This window comes from Anser brachyrhynchus (assembly GCF_964034855.1).
Source record: "Anser brachyrhynchus genome assembly, chromosome: 15".
NCBI lineage: Eukaryota > Metazoa > Chordata > Aves > Anseriformes > Anatidae > Anser > Anser brachyrhynchus.
Window position 1 is genome coordinate 15,711,215 of NC_137733.1, and position 23,694 is coordinate 15,734,908.

The following is a 23,694-nucleotide window of genomic DNA, read 5'->3' on the forward strand; positions in this document are numbered from 1 at the left end:
ATTTCTGCAGCAGAATAGCTTTAGAGAGGATTTAAGCAGGATTAGCAAAGTTCTCTCTGCTGAAGAGCAAGCCTAGTCCTGGGCTAAACAGAAGGGTCCCCATTTCATACGAAAAGACAAATACTACAAGCAAGCGGCTGTTGCAACCAGTAGGGATGCAGCAGAACACAGTACAAAGGTACCAAGCTTTTGGAAGCGATTTCTCCCATCTCAGTGTTATGCAATCCATCACACCGGGTCAGTCAGGGCAATCCCAGTGGTTACACTTCATCCACTCCAGCTAGCTGAAGCAACGGGTAGATGCTAGTGTCACTGCATGCTCTAGTGAGCTACAGTGGGCATCTTCACACTGAGATAACACAGTTCTCTGGTTAACAACCCCTCTGCAATACACATCTGGACGAACGGCTAGAGAGGCTCGTGCAGGTTTGGGCTCTGGAGCAGCGGGTTAAATTTCAGTGCCATTGTACTCCCCAGTTTGCTGTTAGCCTCTTCTTCTAGTGCTCAGCTGAGATTAGAAGCCTTTGAAATGTATATGTGGTTGTGGTCCAGGAGAAAATCTCCAGGGAAGCAATTTGCTGCAAATACTCAGCTACTTAAAAATATTTATATATGCTAGGAAGGGATTAGACTTCATTTACCATTTTCTCCACCTTTAAACCTCATTTAATGCAGCATTAAGCTCCAGCTGCAGTAGATTGGTTCTGAAGTTGTAAAGGAGAAAGACTCATGAAACAGTAAGATGGTTCAGCATGGAGAGAAGAGTGATGGCTCACTATTTTTTAGATGGAGTTACTGTAATCGAGAACTAAAGGATGTCCATGATAATCAGCCTAACACTCTTTTACTTACAGGATAGCGTTCCCAGACTAGGGAGCATCACGAGGAATCTAAGAACACAGGAATCTAAGAGCAGCTTTAAAATCAAAAGATGAGAACAGCCTGCCTAATGCATGACAAGAAGAGGTGAGGGCAGTCCCACATTTAACGGAAGAACGCTACTTCCAGCCTCTCATCAGTCCTTGAGCAAGAGCCGGAGGGGCTTTCCCAGGCCACCACGGGGAGGGAAGGAGGGGAGCAGCAGGCCCACAGCTCGGCTGCTTGCAGACACGGGTGGTCACAGCCAGCTCCGAGGGAGGGTCTTGGCACAGCCACGGCGAGACAGATGGGATTGCATGAGAGGCTGGGAAAGGCATTAGAGGTGCATGAACTCCGCTCGGGAATGCTGAATCATCTGCTGCCCCCAGCCCTGCCAGCACAGCTCCAGAAAAACACTCTTGAAGAGTTTGGGAGTTCAGGGCATCGCTGTCAAGAAGAGAGCCTGATGATGGAAACCTGCTGCTTTGATGCCCACCACACGGCGCCTGCTGGAGCTGTGCCCTGCCCGGTCCCTCTGCAGGGACAACGTCTGCAGGGGATGCCGAGCAGGAGCTGCTGGAGCCAGCTAACCGAAATCTGGTGTGCAGGCAACTGGAGCTGGTCCTTGGCATTTGAAATGGAAGGTTTGTAGTTATGGCCAGGCAGCTCGAGTCTCTGGAGATTTCTGTTTTCCCACTTCTGCCATCAGCCTTTTCAACCACTACCAAAACACACCTCCAGAAAGCAGTTAATACACTAATAGTCCGCATGCTTTTAATAAAATTATTTTCACAGCTGAAACCTAGCATGTGTTTTTGCAGCAGTAGCCACCATCAAATATTTACTCTGCTCAAAGAGCCATCAGTGACCTGAACAAAACCATTTCTCAAATATTGAACAGAAAAATACACTTCAATCTCTTTGAGCCGGTTACATCTGGCTTCAAGTTAGCTGGCAGATGGGAGGAAAACTGGTTACAAATGCTTAAAAATTTAAGCTTCTTGCAGTTTTGAAGTCTGCAAGCCAAGAAAATACACTCAGAGTGAGGTAAGCAGGAACTGTTTGTAAAGGCACTCAGTTTTCAAAGGCACTGAGATACAAACATGCCATGGAGATGCATGCAGTATGCTGACAAACCCAAACCAGGTGAGCATCTCCTCTTCCTCGTTTGGCCACCTCCCGCCCAGCCACAACCTCCAGCACTATTCATTGAAGGGTCTTTAACACATAAAGTGAGCCAAGGAGCTTACTGAAGATGTGAATCACAAAATGGAAAATCAGGGCTCTGCCAGCTGGAGGGAGGAGTTGGGAGACCCTGGAAATAGGTTTATCGTATTTAAACAATTGTTGTTTATGAGCCCTGGGGTGTCAAGTGTGTGCCTCATTGTGGAAAATTGTTTCAACCATTCACTCGGTTCCAGGAAGTAAATTTCTGTGGTTCAGGAGAAACTAACTGTGGCAAATCCCTAATGTAAGGAAAGCCAGAAAGCTTTTTCTACTCCTAATTATGCTGTGTTTCTAAACTTTCCCCTATGGCATGCAATATTAGAGTTCTTTTAGCAGCTTTTCCTGAAGAAAACACTAACAAAGGAGGCATTGTTACAGCGCTGATGAGTGCTGAAATCACAGGCACTACCCTGGCTCGGAGCCCACCATCTACAGCAGATAGGACGGCTTCTTCCCTCGAGATGCACAGGGCCAGATTCAGCCTGGTCTGAGAAAACGGGCAGATTTGGAAGAGTTAAATACCATGTGAGGATGTGCCAATGGACAGCAAATGCTTCATGTCCCACGGTGCACGAAGAAAGGTTGCACCAGCGACCTTGGCACTCACCTCTCCTGACACGAACAACTCCACACTGTGACAGCAATAGGTTTTTAAGTGCTTTGTAGCATGGCAGTCTGGTTATAGGACATGAGTGGGTTACAGCCCTCCCATTGCTCCCGAGGCAGCTGACAAGGGAGCTCCCACCAGCTGAGGGCACTGGCTATGGGATGTCCCTGGGCTGTGGCCGTGCAGTCATATGGTCAAGGGCAAGATGGAAGGGGAAGAGTTGTGTCTGCCCCACAAGGGGACATGTAAGGGCAAGTAGAAGTGCTGAAGCTCCCCTTCAGCCCTCTAAGGACCAAAACAGTTAGCTATTCGCTGTGCCACTGAAATGCCATGATCAAGTGGATGTGAATTCTGACCAAAAAAAGGGAAACATTTCAATTGAACAAGAAGATATCTGGATGTATTCTTCAGTGACAAACTCCCCCTGAAGCACTCCTCTGACCTCAGATGGTAGCACTGGTTGCACATCTATCCCAGTGTGTGTGTAGCATCTTCTGTGTCACAGTCCTTGGCCATCCACGGTACGGAGTCACTCCTGTATTGATTACTTTATTGATAGTGTGTAGCCCCTCCAGGCAGTTTTCTCTCATCATAAGCAGGATAGCTCTGTTACATTGGTGGCCTGCTCATCTCCAAACAGAGAGATTGCTTCCATGTGGAAAATAAAATATTGCCCATGGGAGACATGCTCAAGAAGTTGGAACAAATTCATTCATGCACCACCAGATCCCTGCAAAACACCCTGGCTTTATTCTGCGCTGAGCAGAGGAACCAAGTGTTCCCTCTGTACTACTAATCTGTCACTCAGAACAAAATAATGTTAATGGTGTACTAGTGTAGCTTTGAAAATTTTATTAAACGCAGCCAGATATTCTGTAGATTGCGTTTTCTGGGTCATGCGCAAATAATAACGTTAACACACAGCGCCGTCCTGAAGTGTAGTCGGAGAGAAAGGGAGCGTTTCCTACGGCACGAGGGATGGGAGATGTGTGCGCAGCCCAGCCAGCTGTTCCTCCTCCAGGGTATAAGGATGCTCTTTGTAGCTTTGCTCGCTGAGTTCCCAACAAATTGTTTTCTTAGGGAACACGAGGAAACTGGAGGAACAGAGAATTGGGTTCGCCGGCTGAGTCAGAGCCAGCAGCGTGGGGTCTCCAGACCTTGGTTTCTGCTGCTCCCTGGGAAATCTCAGCAGTCCCAGGGACGGTCAAGGGCACCTGAACACATCCTGGATGCTGGCAGCTCCTCGATACCCTGTTTGCTAGCCAACCTCCCACTCTCATGGCACAAGCCTGCTTTGAGAGGAGCTTTATTACTAGAAGAGCAAGGAGCAGGATTTTCAAATGCCAGTTCCAAAATCCAGGACTTCCAAAAGTCCTGGACCCATTTCAGCAGGAGCTCGGTATGCAAAACCCTCCCTTTGGAGCTGCTGCAGACCAGCTCACCCCAGGCAGCTGTCTGCAGCAGAAGAGGCAGACGGAGGGGGACGGTAGAGGAACGGCCACCAAGCTTTGTTCTGGAGCCCCTGTTCAGGCTGAAGCTGTTCTGGTGTTCACCAGAGCAGAGCATCACGCCGTGACCCCGGGTGGGTAGGAAGGGCCACAGTCCTGAGCTGCCCACGGGAGTGATCTGCTTCCTAAGGCTTTGCACTGTTCTCTTGCATGGTGAGCACCTGAGCCCCTAAAACTGTGGGCAGAGACAAGTGGAGAGGCTAGAGCCAAACTTTCCACCATAAATTTGTGCTTAAAATACCTTAATGTCAAACAGCGTGATTCAGAGCTCAGGCACTTCCAGGGTTCAGCAGCACTTCGGTAGGGCTGAGAGATGAAAGGCCAGACTTGCTGTCCACCGCCCCTGCCCAAGCCCTTTATCTGATCTAGCTGTAAGTGTTAAAAGCTTGAAAGCAGAGACCACTTTTCCACTCTTTCTCCCTCCTTTGATTCAGATTTTTGTAAATATCAGCAGGGAAGAGAAATTTGGAATGCTTTCTGAGAGGTTTATCTCCTTTTCAGGCTCATTAGAGTGGGCGAATAAGGTGTTATTGTACATATGTCTCAGGACTGTTTAAATGCATTTATTTTTTGGCAGGAGATAGGTTTGGAAATTTGTATTTAAATGATGATTTGAATGGAGTCTGGGTTGAGGAATTCACTGTTTATGAGCAATTTCTTTTTAGTGTTTGCTTATACCAGTGCTGCTATTGCTTTTGCTGGAGTTCAGAGAAGGCACGACTTTTTCTAACAGCTGTGGTGGGTGAGAGCTGGGCTGGTGGAGGAGATCTGCTGAATTCTTCAGGGCTCAACATTTGCTTTCAGAGACTTGAAAGTGGCCTGGTGTTTGTGGAAACTTCTGAATACTGAAAATTAGGAGCCTTTCACAGTACCTCAGAGTAACCATTTCAAATTAACTATCAAGCTGTGTGAAAAAAAAAATAATCCCCAACCATGCTGGCCTATCAGATCCTATCAACTCTGCTGAAATCTCCACTGGGAAATGGCAAGAAAATAAAAAGAGAAAACAAACTTCAGGTCAGCCCCAGGCATTTTGCTTTAATTGAAAATATTGAAACAAGATGTTTCAGCCTTGTTCGTAACTCATTTTCATTTGCATTTGTAACTTCATTCTCAGATGGGATGAACAACTGTTGAAAGAGCAAAAATCCCTACTGGAAGGTGCTTCCTCCACCAGCTCCCAACAACCACACAGTGCTGACAGTGGTGGAAGCCCTTTCCTGGTGATTAAAATGTCCCTGAGCAGGGTGCCTTCGGTGTGAGCCCTGGGGGATGAAATGGTGCCTGGCTGGAGCTGCGAGAGGGAGATCGGTCCATCACATACCTGCACTGCTCCAGCTGAGCTATTGAAATTCCTCCCTTGTACATAATTCACTTATAATTGTTTATATAAGGGAGGGGGCAGGTGGAAATGTCATTACCCTGCTTAATGACTCAACCACGGAGTCCTCCTGGGCATTTCTCTTTCTTTCTCTCTCTCTCTTTTTTTTTTAATAAACAAAAATGTGCTTGATTGTGAAATTTAAATATTTAACAACATTTACTCGCAGAGCATTTAGCAGCTGACTTTTCAACCTCCCTCTCTATTTCCATTTTAATATTGTTTGCTGTTTCAGAGGAGCACTAAGCCTTCCTCAATGTCCCTTCCTGGCTTCTCCTCACCGTCTCCCTTCCCTTCTGCACTCCTCGGAGAAGGCAGGAATGACACACGTCTCTGTGTTTCCCAACTCACTTGCTTATACAAGATTCTTCACTATAATGAAAGGATTTCCATGCACATTAGTCAGTTAAAATAATCACAGGCTGCCACTGTCCAACTGCACGTAGAAAATGAGAGAAAACCCATTAACGAACCACTGTGTTACTCAGCCCGGATGCAATTAACATCTGGATAGGAGACTTTTGCAAAGCCCATGTATTTTCTTTCTTATATATACTTTCTGCTACAAACCCATCAGATGGTGCCTGTGTATGGCAGAAGTTAGACTGGGGGAAGAAGAAGGACATCAGACCAGAGCCCCGCTGCCCTACAGTACCCGAGGCAATGAGTTTGCATCGTGGCCAGCAATACTGCTGCGGCTCCAGGAAACCTCACCGGGTGCAGAGAGCTTCTCCCGGGTTTTCTGGTGTGTAACCGAGAGCACTTCTCCTGCCCGTCCTCAGGAGAGAGCAGGTCCCTGGGAACGTTCCCACTCCTGGCAGGATTCAATCCTCGACTTGCAGCCTCAGTCCCTTGGAGAGGCAGATCAAGTTGGGAAAGGTGCTGGAAAAAGGCTGAGAAACTCGGCAGTGTGCATGAACGGGCACCAGAAATGTCCTTCCAACCCACTGTGATGAGTTCTTTGTTGCTGGATCATTTTTGACCTCTAAAAGACATATTTTGTACTGCATAGTTCTGCTCTTGCCATGGCCAGGTTTATGCTTGTTCCTGTTTCGCTGAGATGTCCCAGAAGAAAATAAATGTCTGCTCAGCTTGCAGATCTCCTCGACTGAGTTTTACAGGGTGAGCCTTGGAAACTCGGCCACTGGGGATGTGAATGCAAAATGTGTTAAAAAAGATAACAGAAAGGGAAGCAGTTGAGGGTTTATTTAATTAATACATTAATGTTTACATTTAACAACATTTTTATTAAAAAAGTATCAGTACAATTCATCCAAAGTCCTTGCCTCTTTTTAGCAGAAGGAGGAGGATGTGTAATAATGCTAGAGGACCTTGGAGGTAGCTCTTTTTTTTTTTTTTTTTTTAATTTAAGCAAAACAAAGAAAGGAGCAAATGAATTTTTGTGCATTATGTTCTTTTCTAATCCCTCCAGTTAATTATATTCGTGGCCAGTCTGGGGGCAGAGCAGCTCTCGCAGAATGGGTTTCAAGGCCACTGGAGGTGCTCAGCAGTTGTGTTTGGGAAAGGTTTTCTGCGTATAAAAACAAGGCACAAAATGCCACCTCTTAAAAATGCAACCCTTTCCTTTCCCCTTGGGAAGGGAAACAAGAGAAGTAAAATTACTGTGAGTAATGGGATGGGATTGGGGAAGGAAAGAAATCATACTGAATATCAAGAATAGCTTTTTAACAATATGTATCAGGCTGTGGAACAATTTCCTGGGGGAATAATAAATAATCCACTGTCATCCTAAGTGCACTTAAGCAGTGCTTTTCTACTGCGTGTCTCGGAGGGCTCTAGGAAGGATAGAAGCACTATTTCTGTTTTACTGGTGGGGAAACTGAGGAACGGAGAGCTGGCCAAGGTCAGAGCGGGCGAGGGGAACCTGGAACTGTGACAGCCTGAAGCCCTGTGACTGAAATGGCTATTGGCAGGCAAAGGAAGGGCAGTGCGGAGGGACTGGGTTGGTGCTCAGCGAGCACGACAACCGCTATTCTCTCCAGGCTGCCAAAATACTATACTTGCATTAGTATTAGCCTGGGTCTGAGAATGCCCAGGCAGCGAAGGCTGTGAATATTAAAGGGCCGGTTCAGCATCACCAAGTGCCTTGTGTCAGCATTAAAGTCATGTAAAGCAGCTGCAAAACCATCCCTCCTAGCAGTGTTTTACCTGCACTGCTTTCTCTTGCTTTGTGTGGGTGTAAATGGCTATACAAGTCACTGGGTTACAAAAGAGACTACGGAAAATCTGCTTTTAAAGGATTATACGTTAATTTTGCATGCAGTCCTCCCACATCGCAGCAGAGGTACGGTGCTCTCCTGGCAAATGGGTGAATGAAGTTCCTGGCCTTGTGGGTTTCAGTGAAAATCTTCTACATCAAAAGACTGGGGGTGAATGAAAGGTGCTTCATCTGCCACGGAGGGAAACTCCTCCATGGGAGCCACAATGTTTATTAGCCCGGCATTTTATGGTAGATATTATTACTGCAAAGGATTTCTACCCTGACTCTTAGTTTAGGCCAAATGCCCTCAGCTGTATGAATCAGGTGTGCAGCGAGCTGCCTTTGCACAGCATTTGCTGTATGTGGATTTCCACGTGGTGACAACTCAGCCCCATGTCCCTACAGGAACACAGCCGAGGATCGGGTCCCCTGCTTAATCTCATTTTTGTTGCAATTGCAATATGTCACTCTTTGCATTCAGAAAAGACTCGGAGCCAGCCCGGGAAGGCAAAGCACCGGCCCTGATGTCTGCCCAGGCGCTGGGGTGACCATGCTGCTTCCTCAGCAGCCTTCCCAGTGGCTCCGGTTTGGACGGCTTGCAAAAGCTCTTTTAAATGTTCATCGTATTTTCATTTGCAGGCTCAGGTTTGGGCTGGGATGTTTCTTTTTCTCTGTGTAATTCAATATTTGCATTGTTGCTATATTGCGAGAAACTTTATCTCCTCACCACAAGCAGGCCCTTGGGACCGGCTCCCCGGGCTGCCGGAGGTATTTTCATTCATTCCTGGCCTTTGTGCTTGTGCTTCAGCCAAGGCTCTGTTCCCCGTCTGCAGGCACTTGCAGTCCCATTGGAGGAAAGTTATTAAACACCAAAACGAATAAATAAAAAAAAACCACCAACAAACAGAAAAAAAAAAACTTTCAGTGCTGAATTTACTGGAGTCGTCTTCCCCCTGCAGGCACTGATGGTCTCTGTCTCCAACCTGTGTAAGGTCCGACTGGCCCACAACAGCAGTGCAAAGTCCTGCATCCTCTTTGGTGCTTCCTTGGGCTCCTCACTGCTATTCCAATAATGTCCAAATGGGCAGCTCCATGCTTCAGCTTCACATTTTCCCCTTCCCCTCCAGCTGAGGCAGCTCAAGAATTTATGCCTGATTTGTCCTGCCTGAGCTGGGGCTGCACCTTTGCATGGAGCTGGCAAAGGTTGTGTGTGCAGTGAGAAATGCTTGCGGAAAACTTTTTACCCATAAATTTCTGTTGTTTAGGCATGTCATAGGTCCCCAAAGCTTCCATGGGACTAAAGGAGATTTAAGACCATCTTAGCAACTGTGTCACTCAATATGTTCTTTCTAGTCCTCCAGACATAAAGGTGAAAGGTTCAGATTTAGTGACCTTTTATTTCTCTTGGTAGATGTTTTAATCTGGCATCAGGACATTAGCAGCTGAAACACAATTTCAGTTGAAATCGGAAACTTCTTTAAAGGTCAAACATCCCTGAATCAATGCTCGGCGCTGACCCACATTCCTGTGCAATGGGAGCAGAAGCCCCAGATGTCCCATGCCCTGTCCTACAAGCACCTACGAGGCCAGGCAGTTGGCCATGGAAGGGTTGCCAGTTTTCTGGCAAGCTGTGTCATGAGAGACAAGATCAAAGAAGACGATAACGATGGATCGTCATCCAGAGGTTTGAAAGATGAGTGGACATATTTCAGACCTGCAGAGCAATTATAGCAATAAAAAATAAAAAAAATAATTAAAAAAAAATGTGGAACATTAAGCCTTTGCTCTGATATCAGCCATAAAAAAGACATGTTCAGGTGCAACAAAGGCAGGGAGATGATTGTTCACTATGAATACAGCAGAGAGGTAAACACTGAGAAAGAGCAGCGCTGTGTAAGCTAATGGACAATTTTGGCATGAGAACAAATAAGCATAAACTGTCTAGAGGCTAAATGGATGTTTTCATTCTCCTCAGAAGAGAATTTCTAGCCCAGATATTCAGTGGTGGGGATGGGGACAAAGAAATGAATCAGAGTGATAATGGGGGTTGATATGGGATGCAAAGGGGACTACTGGAGGGAGCTACATCTCAAGGCCCAGGAGGCTCTTTCCAGTCCCATTCCCATATTACAAGAGCATCAGTGGTTCCTGCCTTTGTCTGCTTTGTATCTCCTTCTCTTCCCCATGCTCCAGGCCAGCATCCACCCCACGCTCGCTCGGCAGTGAGCGAGTTGTTCCCAGGGAGACCCGTGCTCCTGGGAGCTGCATTTTCTGTTATGGGGCACCCGCAGCCTCCTCTGTGCTCAGTGGTGCTGTGATGGCTTGTGCCAGGTCCTGCCACTCGTGCACTCAAGGTTGTGTTGCAGACAAGTTGAAGGCTGTGTTTAATTCTAGGGTTTATTTTAAGGGAGAGCTGGAACAGGTTTCCTTTGCCTTGTATTTAATTCCCAGGGTTTCAAGCTGTGCGTAATGTTAACTCTAGTTTTATTAGGGCTTTAAAGTGCATTTTTATAACATTTTGGCTCAAACAAATTTACCAACCATATCACAAAGTAGATAAGGAATAATAGAGCCCCAATTCACGTGCAGTTTAAAAATTTGTTCTGTTTTATGGCTAAATCAATGGACAGCTTTTTGAAAAACAAGGTTTCCCCTGGGTAGAGATGATCTCTACTTTGTACACCTCGGTGCTGACACCAGTGTCACAATCTTGGAGGTCAGATCCTTGGCTGATGCAAATCGTCAGAGTCCGACTGATTTAAATGGAGATTCCCTGGGAGATAAGATGGCCCTTACATCAAGGAACCTCCTCAAGTTCCCTTTGTAATTAGGGGGTGAATCGCTGTTGTCTCCAGCAGAAGGCGGCTCAGGGCATTAGGTGGGAGTTGGCAGTGCTGTTGCCATCTTACTGCAATGTGGAACAAAGCATTTGGGAACAAGGACCGCTGCCTTACCCCCAGATGTCACATCGTGTGGGCTGCCATCCCTCCCGGCGCAGGGGAGGTGGGATCCGCCTGCCAACAGGGCTGCTGGCAGAACAAGGACAAGATGCCCCAGACAGGCGCTTCAGGAGGTGATACCGACCCTCGGCTTGTCACCTTGGGACTTTTCGGGATTCAGCTGTCATTTAGCACCAAATCCTGAAGCCTCTGAGCGCGCTTGTAGGGAGCTCTGCTGTACACGTCTGCAGTTGGCATGCGTGGGGAGCGGTGACAGAGCCTCCGCAAGCCACAGAAACGCTAACATTTCCCTTTGGTCTTCATCCAGGAGGGTTCCCCGGCACCTGGAGCAGCTCACTGGTGTTGGGGTACCACGGAGTTCTGTGCAAGAACTTTTTTCCTGCATCCATCCATCAGCGAGGCCGCACGTGGAAAAGCCTCGCTGCGTGCCCTGCCGCCCCCACGCTTTCCTGCGGTGGGATTCCTGGGTCACCACAAACTCGTTAGTCTCCATTTCACTGGAGCGATTTGCATACATTGCCCATCTGTTCCTATTCAGCAACGCTCTCTGGCCACATGCACTAGCATAAAATCGCAATATCTCAGCTGCAAGACAAGCAGGAAAATGTTTGCTTAGGAAAAAAAACCACACTATTATTTTTTTTTTCTATTGTGCTTACATTTTATGGAAACGTTTATTTTTTGGGAGTTCTGTAAAAGCTTGTTTTACAAGAACCTAAATGTGGCTAAATTTGCCCTGCTTGCATTCCTGGAGTGTGTGGGGGAACCTGCCAACCTTGGCTCTGTGTCACAGACCATGTATGTTATTAAATGGCGAGCTGCTAACAGCTTCCTGCCATGCAGATGGCAGCTCCAGGTCCTTATTTTGATAGCATCTTCACTCCTGAGACAGACAAGCTGAAAGGAACCTGAAAGTAATGAAGCCACTGGCAAAACTCCCAAATGATGGGAAGGAAGAGTGAGTGTATAAACTGCACAGCTATTGAAAATGCCACTAAGTAAAATTAATTAAAATCATTAAAAGAAATTTTGATTATTCATTACCTAATGATATCTGCAACTTTTAGACAATCTGGAGTTGTTTTCCATCTATTAGTCTAAGCCTACAAGTGTGTTATGAAAAAAAAAAATAAAAATAATAATTAATGCATATGAAAACTGCAGGAGGAAGAGCGTTACCTGCTTGGGCTCATAAGGCACCTTGTGCGACAGGCTGTCTGCCTGCAATAAGGATAATAGTGGATTATAATCTTAATAACACTCATGCCAAGTAATTGGGATGTTAAATGGCCCGGTTTAGGGAAACAAAGTCTAATAACACGTGAGCTCAGTTTGCAAGCTGTTTGGGAGGCAGAGCAGCAGCGCGGGAGCCTTTCCACCAGGCCGCCTGTGGGGTGCAGGCAGGAGGGCACCGAGGCGGCCAGGACATCACTAATGCTCCCAGCTGAGTTTGTAATTCCTCACGTTTTCCCAAGCAAACATCTCCATCAAAGGCACTTCTGCAAGGTTTTATCATCCGCCGGCCGTACGCGGAGCAGCACAAACAAATCCTCGCTCTCCGCTTTTCGCCTTCGCTCCTTTGTGCGGGGCTGCTTTCATGGCAGCGCCGCGCCGAGATCACAGCGTGCGTAGCCGTGCCTGCTGCCGAGCCGACGGCGTGACAAGGCTGTGATCAGGCGTGCAAATCGCTTTATTTTGACACCGCCGAGTTCAAAGCATGCCTCTTCCCATCGCTCTCCCGCCTGCCTGGCACCCGCGGGCTGCAGGGCCGCTGCGACGAGCCGGCGCAAATTGCGTCGTGCGGCCCCGCTGGGCACCCACCCGCCCCACCAACCGCCCTCCTGCTTGGCAGAGCTGCTGCTCGAGGGAAAAACAGGCCAAAAAGCTCATGCGAGGCAGGGGGGCACTGCTGGATGGGCTGCTCCGTCTGCACAGAGAGGAAAGGTGGAAGAGCTGCTCATTTCTCTCAGCCTAATTTGCCCGGAGTCCTGCTAATTAGCCAGGAAGCTTTCCAAGGTAATGCAGATATATCTGAGGTTTCTACAGCAGTGTTTTCCTCTTGCAGCATTTGCACAGTTAGACACGAGGTGATTAAGGCATCTGGGCCCTGCAGCTTCTGATTTTGGGTGCTTGGAGGTTGGCTGGCTGAGCTGGAGCTGGGGAGGGGAGAAAAAATTTACCTTCGCCTGACGGCCACAGGAGCTGCAGAGCTCCAAAAGCCTTTGGAAATGACAGCAGTGAAAAGGGGAGACTCCTCCACACAAAGAGCCCTCGAGAAAGGCATCCAACAGCTACAGGCATGGGAAGACCTGTAAGCACTGGAAACATCATATGATAACACAAATTGCTGGAAATGTTTGCTTGCGGCTATAATTTGCTCTTAGGAAAAAAAGAAATCCTAAGTAAGCAGACTCTGCTGCGATGGTGTGAAGTTTGGGTGAGCAGCAAACAGCTGAGATAAGGTGTGGGGAATCTGCAAAACCAAACACATCCCAGCGAAAGGCAGCAGTGGGGCTGCTCCTGCTATTTCTGCCCCCACACCGTGCTCTGCTCTCCTTCTGTGGCTCGAAACCCCGTGCATCATGACAGCAGTCACGTGCCTTCTTCCCGTCCCAGCAGGACCAAGCCCTTGGAGGGGAGGTTGCAATTAGGATCACTGACTCGGAGGGCTTTGCCTCATTTTGGCGAACACGGAGGGATTTGTGGTGTTGTTGTTTCCCATTTGTAGGAGGAAGGAAGCCCTGGGCCCGCTGGGGATGTTGCTTAGCAACTGAGCTGGACTCGCACGCCGCTCGATACAAAAGATAAAATGCAAAAATCTCCTTTAAAATAACGCTGCAGGTTGCACCTGACAGAGACGGAGTGGGTCTGCCCGGGCGCATCTGCTGCCCTGCCAGCGAGGGGATGCCTCGCACACGGCCACTCTATGCGAGCAGGGCATCGCCCTCCTTACCAGCGCTTTGTTAACTGCTTGGCTGCCAGTGAAGTGCATCTAAAATGCCTGCTCTCTGCTGCCTTATTTCTCACTTGGCCCCAAGAAGGGGCTGCGATGAGAGCTTGACGTGCCTGGAAGGACCATGAGCTTCCAACACAACCGACACCAAACTCTTTTTTCCTTAAGAAAAGTGCATGCACCCCAAAGACAGCTTTGATGGAAAACATCAAATCAGGCACAGATTTTGGTGGAAAGCTAGCTTCTTCTAGAAATGCAGTCCCCAAACACTCCCTCCCCAATAAAATCCCATCTCCGCATGTTGTTCTCCTGCAGGACATCTGTTTATTCATGGGTTTTAAGGAGTTGATCCTGTGTCAAGGTTGTTTTCTTCCCAAACCTTACAGGCACTCGTGTGGCAGGTGGTGTAAAGGAGAGGCTGGGATGGACGGCAGCCTCATCAGGGCAGCGCTGAAGTGGCGGGAGCTTTGCTGCTTGGCACATCTCGCACCAGACAAACTGGGATCATCCCTGGGTTGCATCTGCTGAGAAAACCTGCACATCTTAATAAGCCTTTTCTATCTCTAATTTCCAGGAAGCTTTAGAAAAAGTGATGGCAATAAAAATAACAATTAAAAGAGTGTGGAACAGCAAGGCATCTGATGAATCTCAATTGATTTCTGTAGTTTAAATGATGCGACCTCTAATCCTGCTCTCCAGATAGATCATTGCTGATGGCTCAGAGTCAGCACGCTGAAAGTGCCTCTCTCTGCAAGAAGATGTACTCAGAGGATTATAAAATAACAATAAGGATAATCCCAGACAAACAAAAGAGGCAGTGAAGCCCCTGGGTTTTGGTGTATTGTTTCAAGCGGGCTGTTGCACTTTCTGTTCTTTTCTGCTAATTGTGATGGTGAACAATCAATTCGGGACTGGAAACGTTGACCTTTGCAGCAATGAATTCCAGAGGATGCAATTTGCATCCTTCAGACCTGGACAAATCCTGAGGGACTGAGGAGGAGCGCTGGAGTTCGAGCTCCTGCAAGCATCACCTACTTGTAGGGGAGCTCCAAGACCTTGCCTTGAGCTTGGCCTCTGACTTGCCTACTGCAAGCAGCACAAAGCTACTCTGTGCGGGGTAGTTCTTCCTTTTCTTTTAAACGTGCTGTCCACTTGGGTTGAGGGGACTCGACCATGAAGTGGAGCACATCTGTACAAAAAGAGTTGCTATTGTCTTTCTGGCTAGGAATAGGAGAGATTATTCTGATCATAAGAAGACCTGGTGGGGGATGTTAATCCATATTTGCAAGGGAAGGAGGCGACTCCGGAGTTGAGGTGCAGAGTGACAAACTGAGCTTCTGCACGGGACAGGGCTTCTTTCTGTGAATGCTGCCAAAACACAGGGAAACACAGAGGAGGCATAAATAGTTGAAGGTTTTCTTTGGTGAAAATCTAATGTTGTGGAAAACTCCTGCACTGAAAGAAGACTTTAACACCTTCTCTTTCCCCACTGAAAGTGTGTAAACCCCCTGACGGAGGAAAAGCGTATTCCCTTTCCAGTATCTTGGATGAAAACTGACACAGGGAGGCTGACTCCAGCTCTAGAAGGGATATTCCCTTTTCCACAATCCATTTTCTAATCCCCTTTGCTGAGGCTGCTAACCAGAGTCTGAGTTGGTGCAGTGGGAGGGAAGGATTCCCCTCACAGCCCTGCACGAACCCCATGGGGATCTCTTTTCCACTACGCCCCTGCACCCTGCATCCTATCAGCAGTGGCTCAGCCATGACTCAAACACTATTGAAAATAAATAATTTCCTGATGGGGAAGATTTCCACACCTGTTTTCTGGGTCTCAGGCTGCAGCGAGGGATGTGCTGCCACTCACCTGCCCCCTGGGGCATGAGCTCGGCTGCCCGCACCTGAAGCCACCAACCGAGGCTGGCCGGCAAATTGCAGTGTCAAGGCTTTGATTAGCTGCTTCGTTAACAGACCTAATTTCCTGGTGTGTGGCAGTTCCTTTTGCTGTGAAAACAGTCTGTGGAGGAGCACAGCACAGCCTGAGCAGCATGAACATCGAAACTCGTGTTTTGTGCAGTGCAACACACCTTTATTCAAACAAGAATTGAAGGAACAATGTTTCAAAGCCATAAACGTTTTGATTCAATTAGCATTTTAAATAAAAAGTTAATTTATTTGGGATGTTTAAGTTTAATTTGTGTCTAATTGGAATGTTATGGTATTTTAAATGGCAATTGATTATTAAAAATATATCTATTCTTTAGAGCCCTAATAAGCATGAGACTGATGAACATTTCACTGCAGTGATGCTAAAGCCTCAATAGATGTTTTTAATAATCTTAGTTGGTGTTTAACACAGAGGAATGAGCTGTCATTTTAAATCTAAGGAGACACATCGATTTGCAAATAATTGTGGTGGTTATCTCATAATACTGAAATGCCAGCTGATTTTTTCCAGGTTTGTTCTCAACTATACCCTGACTAATTAATTAGTTTTAAACCTGCATAAAGAAGCCACCTTCCTGAATCCCTATTAAATCTTAATTTCCAAGGCAGCGAGGGCTAAGCTTGCGAAGCATCAGTGCTGGAGGTGGGAGAAGCAAGCATCTCTAGCGAGACTATGCTGAGAGGTGGCGTTGCTGTCATCTAGAGGGCAACACGCATTGCTGCCTCCTGGCAGAGCTGCTTCATGCGACCCTCATCCAGTGCGGTGCTGAGCGAGCCCGAGCACGCTGCTGGGCTCTGGGTGGAGGGGAGGCAGCCCTCCTGGCCTCGCACTGCGGCAGCACTTCCCTCTCTTCTCCCCTGGCCATGGCTCGGTGAGGCTCAAGGCAGCATCTGCCTTTCTGAATTATGAATGTTTTCCCAGCTGCACCAGGCATTAAGGATTTTTTCTGATTTTTTTGTAGGAAGTCCTAATTTGGGAAGAGTGCTGGACATATTCCTCCCATTTCCTGCGATTGCTCTCCCATAGGACACGCTACTTTATCACTGAATTTTGTGTACAGATTAAAAACTGCTTTTAAATACCCAGTCAGCTCTTTGGAGGGTTCTCTGGGTTTTCTTTTTGCCTTTTTTTTTTCTGAAGACATTACACATCACCTTGAAGTGGATTGTGGTGAGCTTCTTTGTCTGCTCCGCACGCGTAGGTGTGTGTATGTATCAGTGGTGGATGACATCAGGCGATTTAAAAGTTAATGACTTCTTTTCAAAGAAAACCTCCATCTGGGTAACAGAGCACGTTGTTTTCCTTAAAAATGAAACTTGAAAATTTAAATGGTGAGTTCATCTCTAAATGCTGCTGAAGTCGGTGTCTGGCCAACTGCGTTTTAAAGCCTGATTCTGGAAGTCGTCCATGCAATCTGTCATTCAGTCAGCTTCCTTGTTATGCTTGGATTTGACGTCAGGTTTGTGTCTATAACACAGCTCCTGACTGACAAGAATGTTATTTTATATATGACTCTGAATTCATATTCATGTATAACAGGATTTTAAGCCTCTTTCTGTGATTGGCAGCCTCTTTCTACGAGAATTTTTCTCCTTGTTAAACAATACTATATATTCTATGAAAATGAGGCATGGAAACGATGTCAGTTTGACACGGTTTTCCCCGTCTCGTTGAGGCCAGGCATCATTCAAGGTATTTCTCATCCAGGTGGTGGCCAGGACTTGCTGCTCCGGGAGAAATATTCCCTGGGGAAAGCCCAGCGCCGGTTCCCCAGCCCTGCACAGTGCATTTGGCACTGGTTCCATGCCCAGCTCCCAGTTCCTGTGATTATCCAAAACATTGGAGTATCCTGCATCTGCACAGCAATGTCAGGAATCTCATCTGGCAGGATTTCCTCCCAGCTTCCCCCTTCTGAAAGGGATTTCTGCTTCTGCCATCCTCCAGCAGAGCCAACACCTGCCTGCGCCTTCGCTGCTCAGAGCTTTGCTTAAGGCATTCCATGGCCCAGGGCAGATCCTCGGCTGCCCTGACATACTTTGGGTGGAATAAAGGTGGTTTAGGTGAACTTTGTGACTTGTCACCCAACAATTTCACCAAAACTGACCCTCTTTGGCAGGTTTGGCTTGCTTGGTTTTGATTTTGAGGAGAACATTTTTCTCTCTGATTTACCCCATCTCTTCATTTCTTTTCCAGTTTCTGGGTGGATCAGAAAAAGCTCCAGTGACTCTGGGCTCACTGGGGGGATTGGACCTGTTGGGGGAAGCCATCCTTGAGTGACTTCTGCAAGGACAAGAGGAGGTTCCTTGCTGTCAGGGCAGTGTCCGCAGCTCTGTCCCCTAGATGTGTCTGTATCTCTCTGACTGAAGAAATCTACCAAGAATCAGCAGGAAAAACAGTGTTGTTGGCCCTTGCAAAACAAGTGCTTTCTAGCTGCCAGATGTCCTCTTGGGAAAGGGTTTGGGGTTTTCTCAGCCCCAGACCTCCAGTCCTGGCGTGGAGCACGTCCTCCTGCCCGCCCAATGCGCTCCCTGTGCTGCCACCCAGGGACGCAGAAGGAAATGGGTCAGTGGGTTTGCCAATTAAAATTTCAGGAAACTTCATCCTCCCCGATGCCAGCCGATGAGAAGCAATTAAAAATTAAAGGTACCGATGCTTTCACATTCCCATGGCTGAACCTTGCCTGCTTTCCCATTATTGCATTAATCCACGCACTGAGGTGGAAGGGAAATGGCTCCGCGTGGCCGGAGGCAGCAGGTTGGTGTCCCCTGCTGTGAGGTGGCCCCACGGACCCCTGTGAAGCTTCACAGAGCACGATCAGCTGCCAACCTCCACGAGGTGCTGGTAGCAGGAGGTGCATAGAGCAGTGCCGGGAGGTAATCCCCTAATCACCTGCAGGAGATGACTCTCCTGATAAGCAGATACACCGGCTGAGCACGCAAGCCGAGCTGTTAATCATAACCGTGCTCTGATGCGCTTACAAACAAGCACTTGAGCGATCCAAGATGTGCAAAGGAGGGGGTGAAGCAGCCCGGAGAGGAGGCTCTGCTTGGTCCGAGGGCTGCCACGGCAGGATGCCCAGCCTGCTCCCACCGCCAGCCCCGGACGGCGCTGCCCAGCCGTCCTCCCACAGATAATGCCCTTCCATTTAATTTTATATTACAGACATCACAGCATCAATCAGGCGGTTGTAAACTGGTAGAGCTGCTATTCATTTTGTCTGTAAATCAGGAGTGTGTGGCACGACTGAAGTTACGCTTTTCATGTATGCATAAAATTAAACTCGGAGCCATTGGCAGTATCGTTAATATGCTGTGTTAAAGACAGATGTCTGGATTGACTAAACTCCGACCATAAATGAATAAACATTGTAATAAGGTTTCAGCTCTGACACTCCACTGAAGCCAGTGCAGGTAAAATAATTTATACCTGTTAGAGCTTTTTCAAGAGCCGAGGAGCGCACTGGCTATATTATTAAGTGCCTGCTGTTTACTTGCCAGTCTGCCCAAGAGACCCCTTGGAATGACCTTCTTCTCGGTACCATGCCAGCTGGTAGCCTGATTGTGTTGTGATTGTCTAGGTATGGACATCACCTAGACCTTGACATGAGAAGTGTTCCCTGTTTGCCTTTGGAAAGGCAGTTACAGTGAAATACAGAGCCAGGTAGGTGCCTTCAGCTGACTTCTGCCAGCTGAAGACTTGACTCACGTGCCCGAGGTTGCAGAATCTGAGCTGCGAGGTGGCAAATTCGGAACAGGCAAAGTGGTGGCAGCTTTCCAGGCAGGCTGGAGCAACGAGGCCATAAGCAGATTGCTCTTGTATGCTTGTGATGCCCTTGGCTGTTCTTGCTCATGGAAAGGGCTGACCCATCTCCACCCTTCCCGTGCAATTCATTAGAGGGAAGCTCCGGGTGTCTGCTCGGAGCATCGGTGTTGGCGGAGATTAATGGTGGTTGTGACAGAGCAGTGAGAGCGAGCCGGATTGATATAGATGAGTCTGGTATGAGCTTCTGTAACCGTCAGGGCAGAAGGCAAAACCTGCAAATTTTGCTGAGAAGTTCTCTTTTCTCTTGCTGAACTGTGTGATTCCCATCCATGTGTTTCCACTGCCCTGTCAGTGGGGAGAGTGAAACCGAAGGCCCTGACCTGAGCAGCATCTCTGGCCCTGGCGGCACCTGGCAAGATGTTCACAAACTGAACGTTGTGTGGTGCTGATAGCACCGAGAAAAATCAGGTTTAAATGAGAGTTGACCATGGGCTTGGGATGGATCAGGAATCCCAGGCGGGTGACCTGGCCGAACAGCTGTGGCCAGAAATGTGGCCAGGACCGGTGCCAGGAACTGAACAGAGTCTGCAAGGAAGCTGGGGAGCAGCCTCAGGATCCCGTGCCCTGTTGGCAGGGGCAGAGACCTTGGACAGGCTGAAGGAAAAGCGATGATCGGGGTATGGGCCTTTCACAAGTTTTGTGGGGTCTAGGCTCGGTCAGACTAAAAGCTGTATCTCCATCGGTGCCTGCGTGTAGGTGCAGGTGGTTGTTCAGTGATCCACCCACTCACCTGAGGCCACGCTTTGCCAGCCATCAGTATTTGTGAGAGTGGCACAGACCGTGAGTCCTCTGGGTGCTGCTACCCGCTGGCTGCAAGCCCCAGACACCATCTGTACCTGGGAGAGACTTTGGTGTGCTGCTGGAGAAAGACTGAAGATGCACCAGCGAGCTTTGGTGCCCTGGTGGGAAGGTGTCACCATCCAGGGGGCTGGATGGGGGCACCCAGCTTATGGGAGACACTGGGATCCCGCATCAGACTGGTAGGTTTTCTCCAAATAAAAGCTGCTCCTTCCCTGCAGGTTTCTGAAATGCCTTCCCTGGGCCAGCCCACACAGAAGGAAGAAATAGAGAGGTAGGATGGCAAATGCATCCTCAGATGTCCACAAGGTAGGCATCTACATCTGAGCTCATCCTTGAAACTCCCTTGCTGGTTTGTAGGAGAAAAAGGCATTTTTAGAGCGTGATTCATTGACCTATTTTAGACAGCTCCATAAGGACAAGATGAATCACCCTCATGGGTGCCTATTTCTCTCCATTCACGGAAGTTTTGGATGACTGGCGCAGATTAAGGCATTTACACTGTAAACCACGAAAAGGAGGTGTGATGAGCGTTGTGGGGGGGGGGGTCCTGTGGGGTCCCCAAGGCAGAAGAAGGTTGGAGTAGCCCCAAACCTGTGCCACAGCCCCACATCATCTGCAGAGGGGGGACAAGTAGGGTCCCCTCTGCTGTGTGTCTACCTGAATCCCCAGCCCAGTGGTGAATTGGGCTGTCGGCACTGCTGCTGGCATGGGGCCTGCTGCTTGTTTTAGCCTCTGTGTATCCCTCCAAGACACCAGGCCCGTCTGTCTGTCCCCACTCCTTCTTGGTGTGAGCTGAGCACCTGATGTGGCCAGGCTGTTCCCTGAGTGCTGGTTCTGCCACAGGTATTTGCAAAACCGGGCTGGAAATTAAACGCAGACTGCATTTCTGGTGAGTTCCTCCTGCTCGGTGCATCTGGGCAAGTTGGAGAGGTCTTAAAAATGTTTTTCCTTGGGCATTTTGGTGCTTCCAGCCCCTGCCAGTGCACAGAATGAAAGCGGATGAGGTATTTATGGGTAGAGCCGCCCTCCCTCCTCCGAGGTTGGGTTCAAGTCCTGCCTGAATGTTCATATTAATCAAGCACTAGCTGCACACATAACACCTACCACCTTCCACAGGAGAAACATGAATTCATTAGTAGGAAATGTTAACAACTGAGGGAGTATTGTTTTTGCACTGAACAGCGACCAAAACAGAAAATAACAGAGATGTTATAATTTAGCCTTGGCAACAGGGATTATAGTTCTGGCCCTTCTCGTGCCCATGAAGCCATTCCAGCACAGCCCTATCATCCAGCCCTTTGCCCAGCAGGGTTCCTTTTACTTTTACTCTTAAATAATAACCTTTGCAATATCTCCCCAGTTTGGCAGGTCAAGAAAGGTTTTTTTTTTTTTTTTTTTACAACAGCTTTCTTACTGCTACAGCCTTGGCACAAGGAAAAGACAGGAAATTGGTTTTAGAGGCTGGTTTTGATGGACAACATGTCCTGGACAGGGATGATTTTTTTTTTTTTGTGCAGTCAGTTGCTGGAGCTGAGCCGTGTTTCTGTCACTGCTGTTTCATGCAATATTTTGTCAATCCGAGGAAATAAAAGCGGCACTTCTGTGTGCAGCACTGCCGCCCAGCAGACCCAGTACCCCTGCAGAAATTCTGGGACTATTCAGGCCCATTTGCAATGAAGTTATGGGGTTTCTTCCAGCAAATCAGTGGGTTTCGTTCTCGATGGCAAAATTGTGAAGAAGGCAGCAGATCCAGAAAGCACCAAGCAAGGCCAACCCAACCCCAGCTGGAGGTCTCCATCCATTGTGCAGGTGAATCTGGCTCCAGAGCAGTGTGTCAAGGACCAGCCTGTGCCCAGGCTCTCTGCCACTAAATGCAGAGTGAAAGGGCATTCCCCAGGCTTAATCAAGGCAAGATTTTAAAAGCTGGTTTCATCGGAGGTACGGAGCCAGTATGTCTGAGACGGTTCCTCCTCTCCCCCTCCTGTGCCTGCCCCAGTCCTCACATTTCCTGCAAGTCCTGAAGCTGGTGGAAACCCTGGGTAAGCAGCCAAAGAGCAGAACAAAACACAGTGAAAACTGCCTCCTGCCTTTTATGGTGATTATAAAACAAATATTGCACCCACGAAGGAAAAGGAAGCGACAAGGCCCTTTGCTGCACGATTTGGAGAAATAACACTTAATACAGCGCTGCCAACCAATGTGCTGGCTGAGGCTGCTCACAGGTGTGAATTTGGGAAATTGGTGGCAGGGCACATTAGTTCAGTCGTATTTCATTATGTGGGTTTTGCCAAGACAGGGCTTTTCGCTCTGTCTTTCACCATCAGGTCACTGTGCAACGTGGTGGGAGGAAGAAGCTCTGAACAGGATGGGGCTGCCTTGGTCACACATGCCCAGGGATGCCCCACAAAGACTTGGCAGAGGCAAGAGAAAATAAGGGAAAATTGGGCATTTCTTGGCAAAGCAAAGCACGCTGAACTTGCTGCCCTTCTGCTTTTTATTGTTCCCATAACATCTTTATGGAGAACAGTGAAAACTGAAAAAGTTGCATGTTATCCAGTTGTATCTTATTCCTGCTGAGATATTTTGATGGAAAACCTTTATCCTTTGCCTTGTGCACAGCTTTTTTCTTTGCTTGTTTCCTCTGTTTAGCTGATGACATTTTGAAAATGTTTCCTTCTCTCAAACCTATTTTCTTTGGCTGGTCACCCAAACCTCTCCTCCTCTTCAACCTTGCCAAAAAATCAGCTGGAAATATTAATTTTTCATTCTTTAGAGGTTTTCATGTTACAGGATTGAGAAAAAGTAGGGGAAAAAATAGAGCCAAATTTGTCCACCCTACCTACTATGCCCTTCACAGTACCTCAGATGGCAAATATTCTCATTAAATCCCATGGGATGATTAACCTGGCTAACATGAGAGATAGTGGCCAAGTTGAATCCATAAAGGCTGGACCTGCCTCATGGTTTGTGCCCACAATTATTCTGAAGCAAAACTTATTCCATTCTTTGAGCAAATTACAACAGATTATCTGTGCTAACAGTTGATTACCAAGAAAAGGCTTCCACAATTTGGTCCTATTTTAGGTAGTTGCATTGGTAAAGAGCTGTGTACAAGTCTGATATTTTTCACTTATTCCAGTAAAACTCTGCCCAAATATACTTCACTGGGACTTTGGTCTGATTTATTTTTTTTAAATATATAGTTGCTTTTTAACTAGCAATGAAAGCTACAGTCCATTAAGGATGATTGTTGTGTGAGTTCAGCATCTCAAGAGCTATTAATGCTGAAGCACAGTATGGGCAAGGGTGTAAACAATAATCATTGGTGGTATTTTTCTGGCAGAAATCCCAAGAAGCTTATAATAAAGACAAGATTTTAAAAAGCTTTCGAGTAAATCAATTTTCATTCTT

The 23,694-nt window shown here is 47.7% G+C and overlaps 2 long non-coding RNA genes across 3 annotated transcripts; both read left to right on the forward strand.

Moving 5' to 3' along the window:
* Positions 1-41: 41 nt before the first annotated feature.
* LOC308178064 lies at positions 42-1,016 on the forward strand. The gene is made up of 2 exons (XR_013939552.1): positions 42-178; positions 855-1,016. It is a non-coding gene; the product is annotated as an uncharacterized lncRNA (long non-coding RNA).
* A 13,975-nt stretch (positions 1,017-14,991) lies between these two features.
* Positions 14,992-22,155, forward strand: LOC308178205. 2 transcript variants are annotated; one of them, XR_013939638.1, is made up of 3 exons: positions 14,992-16,531; positions 16,622-16,861; positions 17,854-22,155. It is a non-coding gene; the product is annotated as an uncharacterized lncRNA (long non-coding RNA). The 2 variants fall into 2 exon arrangements; XR_013939639.1 differs by lacking the exon at positions 17,854-22,155 and having other exon boundaries at positions 16,622-17,187.
* The last annotated feature ends 1,539 nt before the right edge of the window (positions 22,156-23,694 follow it).